At 37.7% G+C, this 18780-nt stretch overlaps 1 long non-coding RNA gene across 1 annotated transcript in view; it reads right to left on the minus strand.

Annotated features, from left to right (window-relative positions):
• Positions 1-15682: 15682 nt before the first annotated feature.
• LOC308062893 overlaps positions 15683-18780 on the minus strand; it is a 33143-nt gene continuing 30045 nt past the window's right edge. Inside the window, exon 2 of the long non-coding RNA XR_013927736.1 lies at positions 15683-17925. This is a non-coding gene — a long non-coding RNA (uncharacterized lncRNA). The remainder of the gene's footprint in view (positions 17926-18780) is intronic.

Here is an 18780-nt window from a genome sequence, read left to right on the forward strand (position 1 = left end):
TGCAACTCCGCTGAAACCATCCAATTTAAGACAGAAGTGCTACAGAACTTCTTCCATCTGTAATGCAGACTTTATGATGGTTGTAACCATATCTGAGACTATGAAGCTGAGAGTCAGAAAGAATGGAAATCTTCCTCATACAGAACAGAAAAGATTGTCCTCATGTTCTAGTCAAGGATACAGAAGAAATAAGAGAGATTCTTGTTTCAGATGAAGTGGAATATTCTTAAATAGTTTGGAAAGAAAATAGGATTAAAAAAAATGAAAAAGTTAGATGTAGATAACCAGCCAGTTAAATTTTTATTTATATTAAAGATGAGTAACAATACATTCCAAATAAAAGAACACGTTCTTCAAATACTTAAAGCTGCGGTGTCCTTTCCCTTGGTTCAATGAGAATTTCTGTTCCTCAGCATGAGCATTGAACTGCAAAGACATGTCTTTCTTGCTTTTTTTGTTTGCCTTTGGCCCTTGGTGATCGATCTTAATAAGAAAGTTTGAGTGTGATGCTCCCTTTTCCTTCCTTCTCTGCACCTACTTTATAACCTGGTAGTGAGGGTATTCTTTTATAAAGTGGTAAACAGAAGTCTGATCCATCTCAGACTGAAAAGGAAATTGAGCTGAAGTCTAAAAAAGCCTTAGCAAGTACAAAAGCTATTAAGCCAAAGATAGGCAGCAAAAACTTTTCCAGCAAACTTTTTCTTAAAAACAGGATGAATGCACACTTGGTAGGCTGCCTAACTTGGACTACAAATGGTAAGAAGCACCAAATATGTGGTCTTGAATCAAGTATCGCTGCTGTAAAAGACAGGCTAAAGCCTGGCATGCATTTCCCATTGACAGCTTTAAGAAACCTCTGCTCACCATCTAGGCTTTCTAGCTTGTTTTTGCTTGTACTGAGGCTGCAGGGATGGGTAAGCATCTCAGCTGTTCCCAGTCAGCTTGCTGGGGCTGAATTCTGGGGTGTTGAGATTCCTGAATTCAGGGTAGTAAAGCACAGATTATGATTATTTTCCTGTGGGCTGAAGTAACTTCTGCAGTCTGGCATTTGGGTATTTAAACCAATTGACCTGATACTCATTAACTAAATTCACTGTTCTTAAATAGATTCTTCTAAAAATATTGGTGAATAAATTTTTGTAACTTGTTGTCTCTTAAAATATGTTTTCCTTGATGGAGTTTGAAGTTTTTAGAGCAGCAAAATGAGCAAGATTTTCCTATTGCATGGGACCCGGTTCACTGGCCCAGCAGCTAGCAGGCCTGATGAAATCACCTTCTGCTACGTGCTGTTGCTTAGAGTATTTATCAATATAGGATAAAGGAAATAGTTTCTAAAGAGACTCAGATGCTCTGAAACTATTTATTTTACAGTCAACGTCAAAATAATTAGTTTCTTTAAAGTCTTTGGTGACATCATTCATGTAAGGAAAAAATGATTACAGTTGAGAGACAGTACTTTGGAAAAATATCAAGGAGCATTTCTTCCAGTATAATGCATTGCCTAATATGTCAGCTACTCAAATTTCATTAAAGCTGATTCTATCTCCTGCAAAGGTTTATACAGAACTATGGCATGGCCAATGGTTACAGGAAAAGCAGCTGACAAAACTATTTACCCACAAGACGTGGTGCAGCTACTGGAACTGCCATTAAATGTTCACAATATTTCTTTGTCAACATCTCTGCTCTTTTTTGCTTGTGACTTTTTTTTTCTGCCTGATGATGTTACTGAACTAGAGAACTTCCAGATTTTCTCATATATTTAAAATAGCCAGCCTGGATTTTCTGATCATAAATAACCTATATTACAGGGGGGGTTCTGGAGGGTTGGATTTTTTTGTTTGCACTTTTTTGTATTAGTAGAAAAGAAACAGTCATCAAATGCATGTGTATATAGTATGTAGGGGCAAAGAACAAAAAGCTACCTTTTTTTAAAAAAATCTCTTTCTTGCTAGTAGAATTGTAGGCCCTTGGAAAATCAACAGCAAAATTTCAATAGTGTTAACTCTGGGATGCTATTAATAGCCATAGAAAATTCAACGCTTAGAAAAATATGCAAACAAACAAGCAAACAAAAAAATCCCTCTCCTTCCTTTATTAATGAGAAGTAAAAAGTGGGTACTCTAGCCTTTCATGCAACTGTAGCCTACATGCATTTTATTTAGTGACTCCTTATAAGCCTACATAAAGTTGGACTTTTGGATGGGAGAGATTGTATTTGGGAAACTCGAGGAGGAAATGAAATAATGTGCAAAAAAGGAAACTTTCTGGCAGATGTATGTTATTCAGTAATCCCTTCTACTGGTGTAAGGGACTTTTTCTGGAAAACAGATGTAAAGGACAAGAACAGAGCTGAATGGAAACTTCAGCCCCTTAACCCCAAAACTTAGTAAGTCATTGGCCCTGCTGGGAAAATTTGACAGTTATTTCAAAGACAGATATACAAATTATACAATCTCATTATTCATGTGAAACTGTTGTTACTTTTACCTCAAAGAGTAGAAAAGGACACCTTATGGGACATTCTTTCTCATAAAATGAGAAGGGAATTAAATGGATAATTGTGAAACTATCTATACAAGCAATGTGTTGCTATCTATTTTCTACATATCCCTTTTGTGGTTTTCAAAGTTAGTAATTCTTTTTTTCATTAAGAAGATTTGTAAATAATTATAGAGTACTGGAGAGTGTGGGGACTTCTGCAGAAAAATGAGTGTGTAATTCTCCAATAGCTGTGGACTAGAACTTGAGCTACCCAGTTATTTGCCAAGAGGCACTAGCTAAATAGAGCTCATCTGCTAATCATGTTAATATCCAAGGCCATGGACATCACATTGATATTGACATTAAGACAACCACATTCCATGTTTCCAAAAAGTATTTTTTTACTCCCTTGGGGGTTTTTATATGAAATCTTACTGGAATTTTACAGGAAAGCACAAAAATGTCTAAATTAGAACCTAATTTATGTGTATTCTCTGTTGAAGTGATGTTACACATGCATCCAAGGCCACACTGCAAAACACAATTTCTACTCTTGCTTGATCACAAGTTTTGAGAACTTCAGTTTGGAAGAGACTGAAGACCTTCCTTGACCTTAGCTAAAGCAACCTTTCCCTTCCTAATTTAATGCCATTACTTCTTTTGAATGTTTGTGTTTGCCGTTTAGGATATTTTAATAACATGATGTTTGGCAATGTTGAAAACAAGGCTCCAGTTCAAATCTAAATAATGAATTAATATATAACAGGGACTACTGCAATACTAAATCCTGAAGAAAAGCAAAAGGCAGAACAATCGCTATTTAATTCCCAAGAAGAAGATGATGAAGTAAATGTGAAACTGTAAGAATATCAGTAAGAAATATTTTAGGAAAAAAAAAAAACTGTTGGGGTTTTTTTTTCCAATTCTCTTTAATCTGTTGTGGTTTGGGCCTCTCATTGTTGGTCATTGGTTTTACTTAGGTTTGCAACTGGCCCTTTGGCATTTTTTTCACTGTGCTTCATTAGCTGCAGAATAGTAATTAACTATCTAGAACTCCTTGAACTTTACATATTGCTACTACAAGGTAGCTCTGCAAGAACCCATAAATGAGCTACTGAAGAAGACAAACTTGAAGTCAACAACCTTGTGGCTTGGCTGTTTCAGCAGTGTCACATGGAACAAGATTTTATCATTCAGTAGACACCTCTCTTTTAGAATATTCCCAAGGTCTACCATTAGGTTGCTCCTCCTCACATTTCCGTCAATAAGCTGAACTGAATATAGCACAGAACTAGTCTTAAAAGTGAGTCTCGGAGGATGTCAGTACTCACTATCAGAATCAGGAATACTATTTTTTGACTGTCAGTCACAATGACAAATCATATCTCCCCAGTCTCTCTTCTCCACTGCATTTTTATATCACTTCTTTTTCCATGTAATTCATAAATCCTTACTTTCTGTTAAGTCTTTTATGTGACACTTTATCAAGTGCCATTTTATGAGTCTGATAGTATAACCCATATCTTTGACTCCCTTCTATTAGGTATTTCTGTGATAGTAGGTTATTTTATTTATTTATTTATTTTCAAAAATAAGTTAAATGGGTTGAAAAACAATTGGAAAAGGGGAAGAGGAAGGATAAGGAAGGGACAAATTTCAATAGTGGGACCCCCAAGGGTATGAACAACACATTGAAATATATTTCTTGCACATTCAAAGTATATTCCTTGCACTCAAATACTATGAGTTGCAGATGAATTCATAAAATAAATAATCTGAAAAATCATCATTTTATGGCATTCAGAAATAGGTTGAAGAAGCACATATTCAGATTCAGGGCAGTAGTAAAACAGCGAAGTTTTGGATTTAATATGAGAAATGCAGTAAAAGCTCTCATTTTGGTTAAAGTTTTAATGCAGCTGACATTGTGCAGATGTGCAGGGATTTCAGAGTAGAACTGTAACCATTCCTAGATTTTTATCCAAAGAGTAAATCAAAATACTGACTGAGAGGTGGCTTCCGACACATGAATTAAAAGCTGGATGCAGCCACTATGTCTGGAGGAAAAAATAGTGGTGTCCCGCTCTGAAGGTTCTTTGTTGTCACTTGTCCTGGCGACCATCAGCTGCACTGAACAGTGCTTTAAGAGGCACTGCTGCCACCTTAGCATACATATATGCGCCCATCTAAATCAAATCTACTTTTAAGGGGATTTGAATTCAAACTTCTGTTGTGCTATCTCCTTTCTTCTAACATTATTATTATTATTTTATTTTCATTGTCATTTTGAGGTACTATTTAAGCTGTACCACTCAGAACTCTTCAGGGACCTGCAGAGATCACCAAGAAGACTGCCATCTCTCAGAAGGTACCAATTTCTTGCAAAGCCGATATTGAAAGGAGGTGGTAGTTTGAAAAGACAAATGTCTGAGAAAAGTGTGGAGGAGAGACAGACAACTTCAAAAAACAAAAGCTAGCAACAAGCCAAGTGGACTTGGAAATAAAAAAACACTAATAGAGACAGCCTGAGAAGAAGAAGCTTTCTTGCTAATACTGAGGCTATTTAAGATATTTTTACTACTTTATCTGGCATCTTTCCTCTGTGGGAGTGCTAAGACAGCAATAACTGTGTTTTAGGATCATTCTATTTGATTGCAACAAACCGGGTTTTTTTGAAAGAAGGCGGCAATTAAACAAAGACATGCTTGTTTATATTAATACAGCTGTTCTCCTTGTCAAACAATCTTAGTTAAGTCAGCTAAATGATTTCACAGCTGTGTATTGGCTCTTTGGGAAAAAAAAAATGGAGAAAGCCTACTTCCTAAAATTAATGTATCTAACAATCAATATCTTTGGCTGAAGCCAGGCAAATTGCTAGCAGGTACTGCATAAATTTCTCCGACTTCTCCCAGGGAAGTCTCCAATTTGTAACATGCCTGGTTTTCAGGTGGTGATCTCCGCAGGGTGGTATTCATGAGGTATCATGGGCACGCAGACATCCTCAGGCAGACTGCAAGACATGTTCATGTGACTTACAGAAACAGCATAGACCTGGTGTAGTTATAAAGGTGGAATGAAAACACAGGTAGTCAGAAAAAGTTCTCTGCTGCTGTGTAGAGCTGCACTAAGAGTAGGTGGGGAAAAGCTGAGTGGTAGGTAAGAAATGCAAATGAAAGCAAAGTGACTGCAGGCTGACATTGAGGAGTACTATGTTTACTTTTCCTATGCTGTTGCATACCTGATATTTAAGTCCTTCCATGTGCCTGGCCCAAGACAGAGGTGTATCTTGGTCTCTTGAGACAAGGACCTGCCCTGCAGTTGACAAGACAGACTGAAATAATGGGTGAGGGCTTTCTGACCCCCATGTCTGTGTAAGTCTGTTGTTGGCAGTGTTGAGAAAAGTGATGAATGCTGTAATTCAACTTTCAATCTGTTACAGTCCCCTTTTTCATAGATTACTACACCAACAATGCCAAATGATTTCAATAGAATAGCTATTGTAATGTGGCACTATCCAGAGTCAGTGCAGAACAAGTGACTCCTAACTAGTTTGCAACCAACATCAAGGAAATGCCACAGGCATATCAACTGCAAACTCATTCTGAAAGGTCTGCCAGAGTGTGGCCTCGAACATGATAGAAGCCCCTAAGTGTTCTCAAGACATTTTTTCACAAGGAAAGACTAAAAACACCCTTTGGTGAGGGTTAACCTAGCAGCAGCACCACAAGTAAAATGAACTTCCCTGAAAAAATTCCACCTTATCCCAACTTCGAATATTAGATTTTGGGGGGACAGATTTTCTTTTTTCTTCTTGTTAAAAAAAAGACACAAAAAAAGGTAGGAAAAAAGAATAAGTGATTTGAAAAATATGCAAAAAATAGTCAAGTGGATGTGCTTCTAGGCTTGTACATGTACCCTCAGCTCACAATGATTTTGCAGCCAGCTAACAAAGATCCTGACAATAGAGCTTAACGACAATGCATGCAAAACCCTACCCATGGCAGTTTGACTGGCGTTTCAGCATTACTGTATGCAACTGAGAGCCTTCCAATCAGCCAGAACAGTGGGATCCACCGAGGAATCATGATCAAGTAGCTATTAGGCCAAACGGTATTGTCAGAATTCCTCAATTTATGCAGCTTTTTTCAGAGAACTGAGTGCTGAAGCTTCCAAATATCAAAAGGGTTCAATATCGAATAGAACATGTATTTAAGGAAAATTGGCCCCCAAATTACTATGCTATTGTCATTTGTTCTTTTTCAGTTCACTTAAAGGGTAAAGTGGAGACTATTTTTAAAATTCAATATGAAAAAAATTACAACTGAAGTTTCTTTAGAAAAAAAAGTTCATTTAACCAGCTGCATCTCTCTTTTCTACTCTGCTCAGATGTTAACTTGAATTATAGCTTCCATGTTTCTCGTGCTTTTTTGTTGTCTGTCATTTACGTTTTGGAAAACTTAGCACAATTTTAGGTTTGAACTGATATGTACTCCTTTGGCCAAGCCTGAGGCCCTCCAAACTCTTCTGCAAAACTACCACATTCACAATCACTCTGGCAAAGGTCTGCCTGGCTTCCTTTCAAGTAACACAAAAGCTGTGCAGCATGTTATTTAATGCCTTGCCATTCTTTCATTGAAGTCTGCTGCAGAGCTTCAATTGACTTTGCTGGGAGCAAAAAAGAACTCCAAATGCCAAACCGATTTGACTACTGCTTTAATAAGGGGATTTTGCAGTATGCGGTATAATCCATCTGTGTACAAGCTCAGCATTGGGATGACCATGAACTCTGACGGTCTGCTTGTCTCCTGTTCAGCTGGCTCATTCCTCTGGCCAGTGCATTCAGGAGGAAGTCAACACTCAGTTTCTCTGTCTGCAGCACTGCAAGTGCTTTGGACCACGGTGAAGAAAAGGCTCTTGGATCTGAGAAAGACCACAATGTCTAACATGAGAGCAAATGAGCACCCCGCACACAAGGTTTGCATTTGTCATCTGGGCACTGACATAGAAGCTTGTTACGATCTGCTGCTCAAATATTAAGGGAAAAGAACTGAACAGTTTTTACAACCCAAATTACAAATTGTATGGAGCTTTATCTGGCAAAGGAGAGTTATCATTGCTGTTCATAGCACAATCTGTATTTTGCCCCATAAATTGACTACATATCTACAGGAAAGGAATAGTAAGGTGAATGGGACACATTAAGGTACAAGCTATATTTCTCACAGTTAAATAGCTTGCCTGGGAATTCACTTACCCCCCCAGAAAATAGGTCCATTGAAAGGTCAAAGCAGTCTCCTCCTTGCATGGATCCATTTATATCTGTATAAACATGAGTACTAGTGAAGGTAGAAAGTCTGAGAGTCCAGCAAGTGGATAGAAGAGCCTCTAGTTGATCCTTTGTCCCCATTTCTGCAAGCCTGGCAACTTCAATGTGAAGAATCTGCAGGAAGAGATATGAGTGAGGAGGATGGAGGCAGGGGAAGACACTCTTACTCTTGAGAGCCCCACTATGGCTGTACAGGCATGATGCAATAGAGCTACAGTGCAAAGAAATACAACAAACTGAATACAACAGCAACCTCTTCAATTGCCATTTGGCTAAAAGGAAGAAGAAAGTCAGTTTGATTTTCACCTTCTTGTAATGGAAAGCTAAATTTTTTAAATGAAAATAAGTAATAATATTGAAAATCAATTTCCCATATGAGCAGATTATTTTTGCAGAATATTTAAATTCTTTTTAGCCCTCAACATCTTTGAATTTCACACCTAGAATGCTGTGACAAATGCATTGTATTCTGACTTCCCATAAGGCCACATAAATTATCAACATTTAATAATGAGAACAACTGTAGTAATAGTTTCACTCTTGCTAATGAAACAACTGTAATTTCTCTAAGAAAACTGAAAAAACACAATGCCTTTCCAGACAGTTTTAACTATTAATTCAAAGAATCCTTCCCCCACAATACCTTATCCCCTCTGCAAAGCAATGCAGTTATTGTAAATGACGCAGCTTTACTGAGTTTTGTTAAGATCCCCAAATGTACAAATGTTACACTAACTCAACATGGTAATTAATAAATGCATTTGTGAAGCATTATTCTTCCAAAATTAATGATATTTGGGGTGCTGTAAGGCACATTTCTTAAGCAGACTAAAATTGGCCAGATTGTTCCTGCAAAAGAAGATCAATGGAACATTCCCTTTTTTCCATCCCGGGGAATGTTCCATATCAAAGCTTGCACTCTGGAGCTGCCAGAGTTTCTGCCTTTAAAAACAAACAAAGAAAAAAAAAGAAGTAAAAAAAATCAATTATTAATTAATACAAAAAGAAACTTGGTGCACCTTTTCAGAAAATAAAAGAACACAGAGAGAAAACCAATTTCAAGTGGAATCAACCCTTTTTTTGTTGACCATTACTTATATAGATGTGTACAAAACTGTTCAACCTTAAGTCTTCCAAAACTATCACAAAAAAGGTAAGTATCACTTGCAGTGGTAAGTCAATGTATTGCAGCATTGTGATCATGAAGGTTATGCCATCAGAAATGTAGGCTGCAGAGGGTATTATATCAATTGTCTTGTTTTCTTTATTAGCCTCATGCAAATATGAAATCAGAGACTGCTGATCCAGAGCTACAAAGGGCCATCTCTTTCCCAAATGTGCAATAAAACCTACTTTAATTAATTTTATTGTCTGTCTCCTAGAGACAGGATGAAAGGGTTTGAAAAATGTGGGCACCTCCAGTTAAAGAGGCATTTGCATGTATAAAGGGAGCAACACAACCTGATAACTACTGTCTCAGTGGGCTTGAATCAGCCATAAACAGTGTTGTGCTTGCTCATATTGCTGCAAGCTGTATTAGCTAGTGGCAGTAGAGAAGAGTGACAGCCCCAGGTAAGCTAACTGGGAAAGAGCTAAAGTAGACTGTGGATTTGGGATCCACTTACTACCTTTAAAAATAATTATTTTTCAATGAAGACACCATCTTCAAAATAATCTTCCCTTCAGTGGGATTCACTTTGTGTCTTCTCCAGAGAAGACAGTGGTGGGTGGTAACATTTTTGGAAATAGTTTTGGTCTATTAACAAAAAGAATGAAAAAGAAACATCACAAATGAGAAAGCTAAATTCCACAGGCTGTGCTGCTGGTCACAAATTCTTTGCAAGAGGCATAATGCTATTAATACTTATGCAGAGACACTCAAAAGAGAGCTGGCCAATCACTGTGATTAAAGTGGATGAAGCAGGTAAGCAGCCATTACTTTTACCAGTAACCATCGATGTAAACAGCAGGGGGAAAGGATAATTTTTAGAACAGGAAAATACAGAAAAAAAGAACTCATGGAAAGAAATTAAATAATTGACAATTTGTAAATACTTATTAGTAAGGGTTTTTTGCTGGTTAAAACTCTTAGATGTAGATTCATGTTTGATATACATGTATACACAAAGTACCCCTTTCATTAATGTACATGCATGTTTCCTAATCTCAGTGGTGGATGTTCCATCATATGTGTCATTTCAAAAGGAGAGAAATATTATCAAAAGATTCATTAACTTCATTTTTGAAGGGAGATTAAAGTAAGCTCTATTTTATTCTTGTAGATGTAATGTTCAAGTCTCCTCCTGCAACTTCCTCTAAGTCTTGATCTCCAAGCAAAAAAGCATGACGTTTAACTCTAGTGGCAATACTAGTCTGCATAAAACTGAATATAAATTATCATCTGCCCTATCTCTTAGGTGAAATCAAGTAACAATGAACTTTATGAATAGAGGAAAAGGAGAAGTAAAGATTGGTAGTGAACTGTTTAGTTTAGTCACACGGTTTGAATGTCACACTACACTAATCATTGGTTTAAAAGTGTAAGTAGATGAAAAAAGAAAAAGCGATTTGGCCTATTGATTTTCATACTGAACTATGGTGGAAAAAAGGAGCGGTTAAATTCCCTAACTCAATAGGAATCAAGTTTTCTTGTATGGAAGAGACTTATTCATTGAAAAAATGTAATAAATCATGAAGATAAATAACAGATCCTCAGATAGTGTTAGATGGTGACCTCAAGAGAACTTAAAGATAAGATATGAATGAAAAAGTTGTGTTCTGTCTCCATTTTAATGAATACAATGTTATTCAATATTTCTTTTTTCCTTTGAATAGTCCCTTCCAAAAATATCAGCTACCTGTAAATAAAAGTAAGTTATCACATGGCTGAAACATTAGAGGATGCAAAGATTGACGTAGGGTACTTGAGCAAGGGTTACAACAAGGTCATTGTGTGCTATGGCATACAACAATTTCTGCTGCTGTATTGGTCCGCCCTAATTTTTGTGACTTGTTCCAGTAATTTAACTGGAAGTACATGTGAAGGAAGAAATATTTCTGAGTATCTATAAGAATTGCAAAGTGTGTCATGTAGTGATTAGAAACAATCTTTTCTATCTCAAATTAGCCAGATACAATATTTTAGCATATTCTGGACTGTATTTGGCAATGTGCATAGCCTGTTTGAAACGTCTCAACAAGTCTCTAGCACAGAGCCTGAGAGGTGATAAAAATCTCCCACAAAATTATTTATCTGTACTGCACAGACTGAAGAAAGCTTTGTCCTTTTTATTTGGGACAGTTTAATCAGATGTCTCTGAATATGCTGGATAGAATAAAGTAAGCTTAATAAACATGCACTGGCTGAAAACTTCTTTGTAATAGCTCAATATTTGTTTCCCTTTCTTTTCTTAATGCCTTTGAAATAAACCATTTGAAGCTCTGTGGTGTCTGAACTTCTCCTGCACTGAAGTGCATATAGAGATGAGAAGAAAAGCCAAGCTGACTATTATGATCTTGCTTTTCTTTTTGGCTTGAGAGATAAGGCTCCACAGAAATCCGCCATGTGGTACTGAATATAAGAAGATGAGCAAAGCAACGGCATGAAGCTTCAGGCTTTCAATAATGCTGCTATATTTATATGAAGGAACAATAATAGTAAGGAAAAAGCCTCTGCCCCAGTAAAAAATAGATGGACTAATCTTGTACCACTGAGTACAATGGGAATTTTGTTATTTACCTCAGTGAAATCAGAATATAGCACAAAGAATTCTATACTGTACTAAGTTCAGTACACTCAGGTATGAAGGTTAAAAAGACACTGAGTGCCAATGCTTCTAATGCTCACATATTGAGACTCAGTGGATTTTTATACCACTTTTTCCTTTATCTCTACAGTTTAAAATTCTAAACTAAGCAAAAATAGTCAGGCCGTGGGTTTTTTTTGTCAAATTAACCAGAACCTGATTTTGCTTACATTTATTTAGTGATTCTCCAGAATGACCTCACTAAAGTAAATAGTTTTGCCTACATTTTTAAAAATGCATAACATTGCATATATTTGCATTTAGAAAATTTTATATGTACACACACATGTTTTATTTTTTATATGCGCAGTTCTATACATAAAAATAAGCTACATACTTTTTTATTCACATTGCCTGTTTCTGAAGTTTTTAAAGCTGTTTTTAGGCAGTATTTTAGAAATAAACATGATCTAGCTATAGAAAGATGTTAGTTTCAGATCTAAACGACTATTTTAACAATTTGGTGATTCATAAATAAGTAGTCAATGAGTCAGCAGCAATTCCTTTTTCACATTGTTCGAATGCTTTTGGTCAAATCCAGGGAATGAAAACACATTAGAGAGGGCTAAAGTACAATACAGAACAATTTAAGCTTAAAGCACTTTTTAGTCTTGTCTGTGTGTCATCTTAAAAATTCATCCTAATAAATCAACAAATAAATATACTACTAAATAATGAGTAATTTAAAATTCTTCTTTATAAGCATTCTATCAACTTTTAATCACCACCATATGACTCTTTTTTTATTACAAGGCAAATTGACACTGCATATCAGTTAAAACACTGGTTTTAATACTTCTTCACAAAATTACAATAGAAGCATATATGAAGAATATGGAAATAGAAAAGGGTCGTTTTATTTTTCCAGTTAGTAAACCAGTCTGGTTTTGTTTAGCTACTCCTTAAGATTTCTACCTCTAGATGTATTTCCTGAAATATAGGAAATTAAGTTTAAATGCAATAAAAATTGTTTTATTGTAAGAGTAATTGAGTTCTGGTGCTGGATGCTCAGAATGGTTCTGGAGTCTCCAACAAGGTCCTGAGCAACCCACTCTAGCTGATCTTGCCTGGAGCTGGAGCATTGGACTAGACAATCTCCTGCGGTCCTTGCCAAACTCAGCCATTCTGTGATGTTGTGTTTCACAATCACTCTGGTGTGATTCATAGAACTGAATGAAAATACATTATTTTGTTATTTTTTTGGATGGGTATATCCACTGTCACTTGAGCGTCAAGGTATCAAAGTCAAACCTCCTTACCAAGGTTCACTTCACGGAGAGAAACAGGGAATTCATTATATCCAAAGATGATAGCAAAGACTTGTTAGATGAATAAAGATGCACTCCAGAGGTGCCTATTTGTCTTACTAATCCTAAAATCTGACAAGAAATCAAATGAACTCCAGCCATTTCAGTGTGTTTTAGCTAAAATAAAAAAGAAATTCCATAGTCAACAAGAACTGAACCAAAGCACAGCTTATAAAAATCTAGGCAAAACAACATTTTGAATAGCTAAGGGGAAAAAAGAAACCCAAACAAAATAAAAACCAACCAGCAGAAACAAACTAAAGTGGGTCACAAGCACAAAATTTGGGTCTCTGATGTCTGCGTATTCCTTATTGTTGCTATTATTAGTGTATTAATATGTACAGGACATGTTTGTGGGGTTGGAAGTAGGAAGATGATTGGAATGATTTTACTTCATCTCAGCATCAGGATGATACTAACAACTAACACTACATTGCACCTTCCTGCATACATTCTGCAACTCATAACCTACCTCCTCATGAAATTAGTAGTCAAATTACACAGGCTTTTGAGAATGCAAGTTTTATATAGGAAGACAGTTGGTGGGCTTAGAAAAAATATGTGTGTAGAGTTTCAGAAAATGGGGGAAGGAAGCTTTGTTGAGAAAGGTGTGCAGAACTGGTGTGTGGAAGCAGGTGTTCCTCTATTTCAGCAATCAGATATACAGGAAGTGGGAAGTATCCAGGGGACGTAAGGCTAAGCCTACTTCAGAGCCCCTCTCCTGAATTCATGGTGGTTCTATATATATATGCAGAAAAATGAGTTCTGAAATAAACTTCCCCTTATATCACCTGCAGAGGTATATGAACTTTAGTTTTGCTTAGAGAAGATATTAAAAGGATGGCTATGCATGAACCACATGTAGTGTATACGAAACTAATGCAAATAAGAACTGAATGTATGATTTTAAAATGTGAACAAAATGAAACTAAATCACTACTTCCTACTGATATATTTCTTGTCTGATTGAACTTGTTTTCCATAACCTATACAAGAAGTTTTGCATTTTGCATGAACCATGCAAATAGTTTGATTTTTATGTGCCAATTCCAATATCCATAAGACAAATAACATCTTATCCTACAAATGGTCCCACTACAATGGATCATTAGCAGAGCACAATGTTATAAGAGCATTCATGTTACAATCTGAAGGTCTGACATACAGCCAATCATCTCTGATCCCGGGGGGGGTGGCGGGGGGGGGGGGGGGGGGGTGTTGATGTAGAATCACATATGGGTGCAGATTTTGTCTCAGTCAGGAGTGGGGACAAGACTGTTTCTGTTAAATTAGCCAGACCACATAAACCCAGAGTTTATGCTCATTTTATGTTTGTTGTGGAACAACAAATAGTACTGATTTGCCACAAAATTATGACAGTATGGACAGACTACAACACTTAATCTCACCTGGGTTTTTCTGATTAAAAGTAAACATTCTCTTACTATCATTTCTGAATAAACAAACAAACTCTTACCATGTGAATAGTCATATAGTTATGTGTTTTAATCTTGGACTCTAAAATTGTATTTAATTTACTGCTGAACACCTGCCTGTTTGCCCACACAACCCAGCCAGGGCCACTGCTGCCTGAGAAGAGGATGAAGGCTGAAGATGAGAGAAGGTCTGAGCTGCATCTACACTGGCCATCTCAAATACTCTTCCGCAAGCCACTATCCCATTTTGGCTTAGCCCTTTCTATATTGGAAGCTATGAATTTATTTGCTGCTGATTGTCAGGGCTGACAGGCCTCCCTGTCCCTGCCAAGCCCCTTGGGGCCTCCCCCACCACCCTCATGGTTCATGGCCCATTTCAGCTCCGTCCCTCAGCCCTGCCCTGCCTGGTCACAGAGCCGTGTCAAGCTGAGGCCACCTGTGGGACTATGTCCCAGTCTGGGGTGGCCTGTCCCTGTCCCAGAGAGGACGCCCAATGCCTGGGGCTGGGGCTGCCTGCACCACCCACCTGGGCTGCCCTGCTCTTGGCTGAGGCTGGGACAGGCCCTGCCAGCCAGGCCCCAGGGGCACACACCTCCCCGCACATTGCTCAAGAACTGCTCAATTCTTGGTACTTCTTATTTGTGGCCATCAAAGGCGCACAGCACTATTGCTCCCTCGTGTCTGGATGGCAAACTGTAAACAGAACAAAGTCTGTCATTAAAAACAAAGAGAGAAATATGTCCTTCTTGCACACAAATAATACCTTTGGTCTACAATGGGCCACGTGGAGAACCACTTGACCTCAAGCAGCTACATGAGTAGAAAGCCATTGTGAAAATAACGTGAAAATAAGTTCAAAGAGCAACCCAGGTGGCTGAACCCCAACAACCCTTTGCAGCATACCAGAGCTGCCGCTCCACAGGGGAAAGTGGCACCGCTCCTGCGCCCACAGGCCAGCGGCTCACCCAGCAAAGAACACCGGTCCCAAGGGCTGCCCATCTCACCCACCAAGGAGCACCAGCCCCGAGGGCTGCCCGGCGCTGGCAGGTGACTGCTGCTCTTCTGTAACACGTATTTGTGTGAGGTACATTGAGTGCACCACTTCACGTTCTTAAGCTCTGTCTCTGCTGACAAAATTGCTTTCTGTATCTACAGAGAAAGCACATTTTGACTGCCAAGATGTGTGAGATATTCGGTACATAAGGAACATTTTTTACCTCCACCCACACTGGCATTTTACACACAGAAGTTTTGGGAAAAGACTCCTTTTTAAAAGGGACTATCCAGTGAATATTTACAAGGAAAAGAGAATGTTTGTTAAACTTGTTTTCAAATGTTTTTAATGAGGCTACATAAACCACTCATGTTTTCAGCAAGGCAAATATATCTGATGGTATACAGAATTTATAAACACTGAAAATGATCAGGAAATTCCACACTGAAAGAAACATCCGTTTCTTTGCAGGTGAAGCCAAAAAGGTAAATTTTAGGCATGTTTATAGTACCCTCTGATGGAAATAGGAAGCATTACAACTCCCCCACAACATTTATTTCCTTAACTGTAAAGATAGCAAAGACATTTTTGTACCTTCTGTAACTTCATACACAACCGAAATAAAAATTGTTTTTAAAAATCCTAGAAACTTTTAGACACACACACACACCCCTCTTAACCAATAGAATAACCTCTTATTTAAGTCTGACTTTCTGAAGAAAACAAACAAAACATAATATGAGTTCTTGTGAGCTAATCTGGGAGAAACCTTCCCAAAGATATACAGTTTTGTTCTTTTCATTTTTACACAACTCATATTTTTATTTCTGTTTCAAAAGAATTGCAAAAACCGTGATATTTTGAACATTCTGTTTATTAGATTACCTATCGGTATTCATCCCATTTGTTTGTTCAAATGAATCATTAATAAACCTTGGAAACACAGGTAAAAATTGCAAAACATCAAGGGATTTTTATGACAATGTAAATGAAAATTGTCAGAGAATTAGCTTTAACAAGCAGTACTACTTTTAAGGTTCAAAGTTGCCACCATTTCTTTTTTCCTTCTCACTGAGTCATAAAACACTTCAAAATTAACTTTTATCACTAACTGGCAGGTCACTGAGAAAGTATTTTACATATCAACATTAGAAGGGTGAATATTTTTGAACTCCAACTAAAACTCCATTTCAGCAAAACTTTCTTTAAAAGAAACAGTGCATTATTTTTACTTGATTGTTGTCGATAAGCCCTATTCTATAAAACATTCAAGCTGTTGCCAAAATCTTTTTTTCTGTAGTAAAATCTCATAAACATATGAGTAAATATCACAAAACCACTGACAGTTCTGAGCAACCGAAATTTTAAACGTACTGTTAATTGTAGTTGAATTAGGAACTTGTTATATTTATGACAAACAATAAATACCTGAAATTTTTTAAATCCAGTTCAAAACTAGAGTGAAGGAAATAATTTACTTTTTATTTGAGCTCATATGTCTTCCAAAAAGCAGTGTTACATTGGGAAATGTTCAACTATTTACCCACAAGACACTGAGAGAAAGCAAAACCCACATACTTTACTCACATTAATTCAAAACACACCTTGGCCTTCCTCATCACCTCCCTGCATGATCTGACCACATCGCTATATCCCTCCTGAGTGGTCTCTCCCTTTTCCCACATCCTGTAAACTTTCTTCTTCTATATGAGGTTTGCCAGAAGCTCCTTGTTCATCCATGCAGGCCTCCTGCCCGCTTTGCTTGATTTCTTACTCATAAGGATGCACCAATCTTGAGCTTGGAAGAAGTGATGCTTGAATATTAGCCAGCTCTCTTGGACCCCCCTACCTTCCAGAGCCCTAACCCATGAGATCACTCCAAGCAGGTCCTTGAAGAGGCCAAAGTTAGGTCTCCTAAGTCCAAGGTTGCAATCCTACTTGTTGCCCTGCTTCCTCCAAGCAGGATCCTGAACTCCACCATCTCATGGTCGCTGCAGCAAAGGCTGCTCCCAACCTTCACATCCCCAACCAGTCCTTTGTGTGTGAATACAAGGTCTAAAAGCACACCTCGCCTTGTTGGCTCTTCCACCACCTGCATCAAAAAGTTATCATCAATGCTTTCTCCAGCGGGTGTTAGGGAGGTGGACGTCCCTCATGACAACCAGGGCCTGTGATCATGAGGCTCCCTCCAGCTGTCTGTGGAAGGGCTCACTGACTGCCTCTGCCTGATCAGGTGGCCTGTAACAAACACTCACAGCACCAATATTTTTAATCTGCACCCCAGGGTTATATAGCTTTCCTTGATTCTGCCCGGGTTCTGGCTTACAGTGTTATTCCTACCCACATGAAAGAGTACCAGAGGATAGTAGCCTGTGCTTTTGTCTGATAGTAGTCCATGCTGAAGGCATGCCATATTTCAGCTTCATATGGGGCAATCCTTTGAATTGAAAGAATGACTTATACCATCATTTGTCAGCTATTAGGGTGAGACTTCAAAGAAGCTGAAGATAAAAGTTTTAATGTTGTGGCCACAACTACATACTGCTGGCCAGGATGTTCCTTGTACTCTTGCCTGAAAAATAAGGAAGAAAATCTATATCAGGATTTTCTAAAGGTATTCATTGCATTATTGAGATCATCTAATAGCTCACCACTGTTTAGTACAACAATTTTCCTGATCTCTCAGTAAGCAGATACACCAAAATTACTTTTAAATTGTCATGTGTTGGTTTTCTGCTGGCTTAGTAAGCAGATTCAGCTCCTCCAGAACCTGACAAGCACCAGGAATGGGACAAGGGAAGACATGGAAGTCTGTGCCTCAGAGCAAGGGAGAGGGCAGTAGCCAGGTAGCACAGGGGAGAGCTGTTAGATCAACCAAAACACAATGTTAAATTCACCCTAACAGAGAATTGCCCATCAGTATATATTCACCTCCATGTTTATATTGCAAAAATTACAGTGCAAGATCTATCAGAGAAAAGATTAATCAGAATGTATATCCTACATGCTCATCTAATTCATTAGTAGGTCAGCAGAAAAAGGGAAAGGCACTGAAGATTTACTTTATGCTATTAAGCACAGTTCCATGAAAAATACCATGACAGAAAATAAAGAAGTAGGTGAGTGATCAAGTTCTTTAGGAAGTGGTCAGCAAAATTGCATTAACAGAAACTGCTATATTAGAATTAATGAAAACTGAGTATGCAGAAATCCTGGGAGCTCTGGAGTTCCTAGAAAAGATAGAACTGTGACTTTATTCAGTCAAGCTCAAGTCATTTAATCTTGGTTATGAGTTCATCACCATAGAATGTACATGTCTGGAAAATTAAATGAAGGAGATACATCGTCTGTGGAAGGACTTGTAAAGATCTTAGCAGAGCTAACCCAGTGGAATCTATGAAATATAAATATTTGGAAAGGCTTATCA

Source organism: Falco punctatus (genome assembly GCF_963210335.1).
Source record: "Falco punctatus genome assembly, chromosome: 4".
Classification (NCBI taxonomy): Eukaryota; Metazoa; Chordata; class Aves; order Falconiformes; family Falconidae; genus Falco; species Falco punctatus.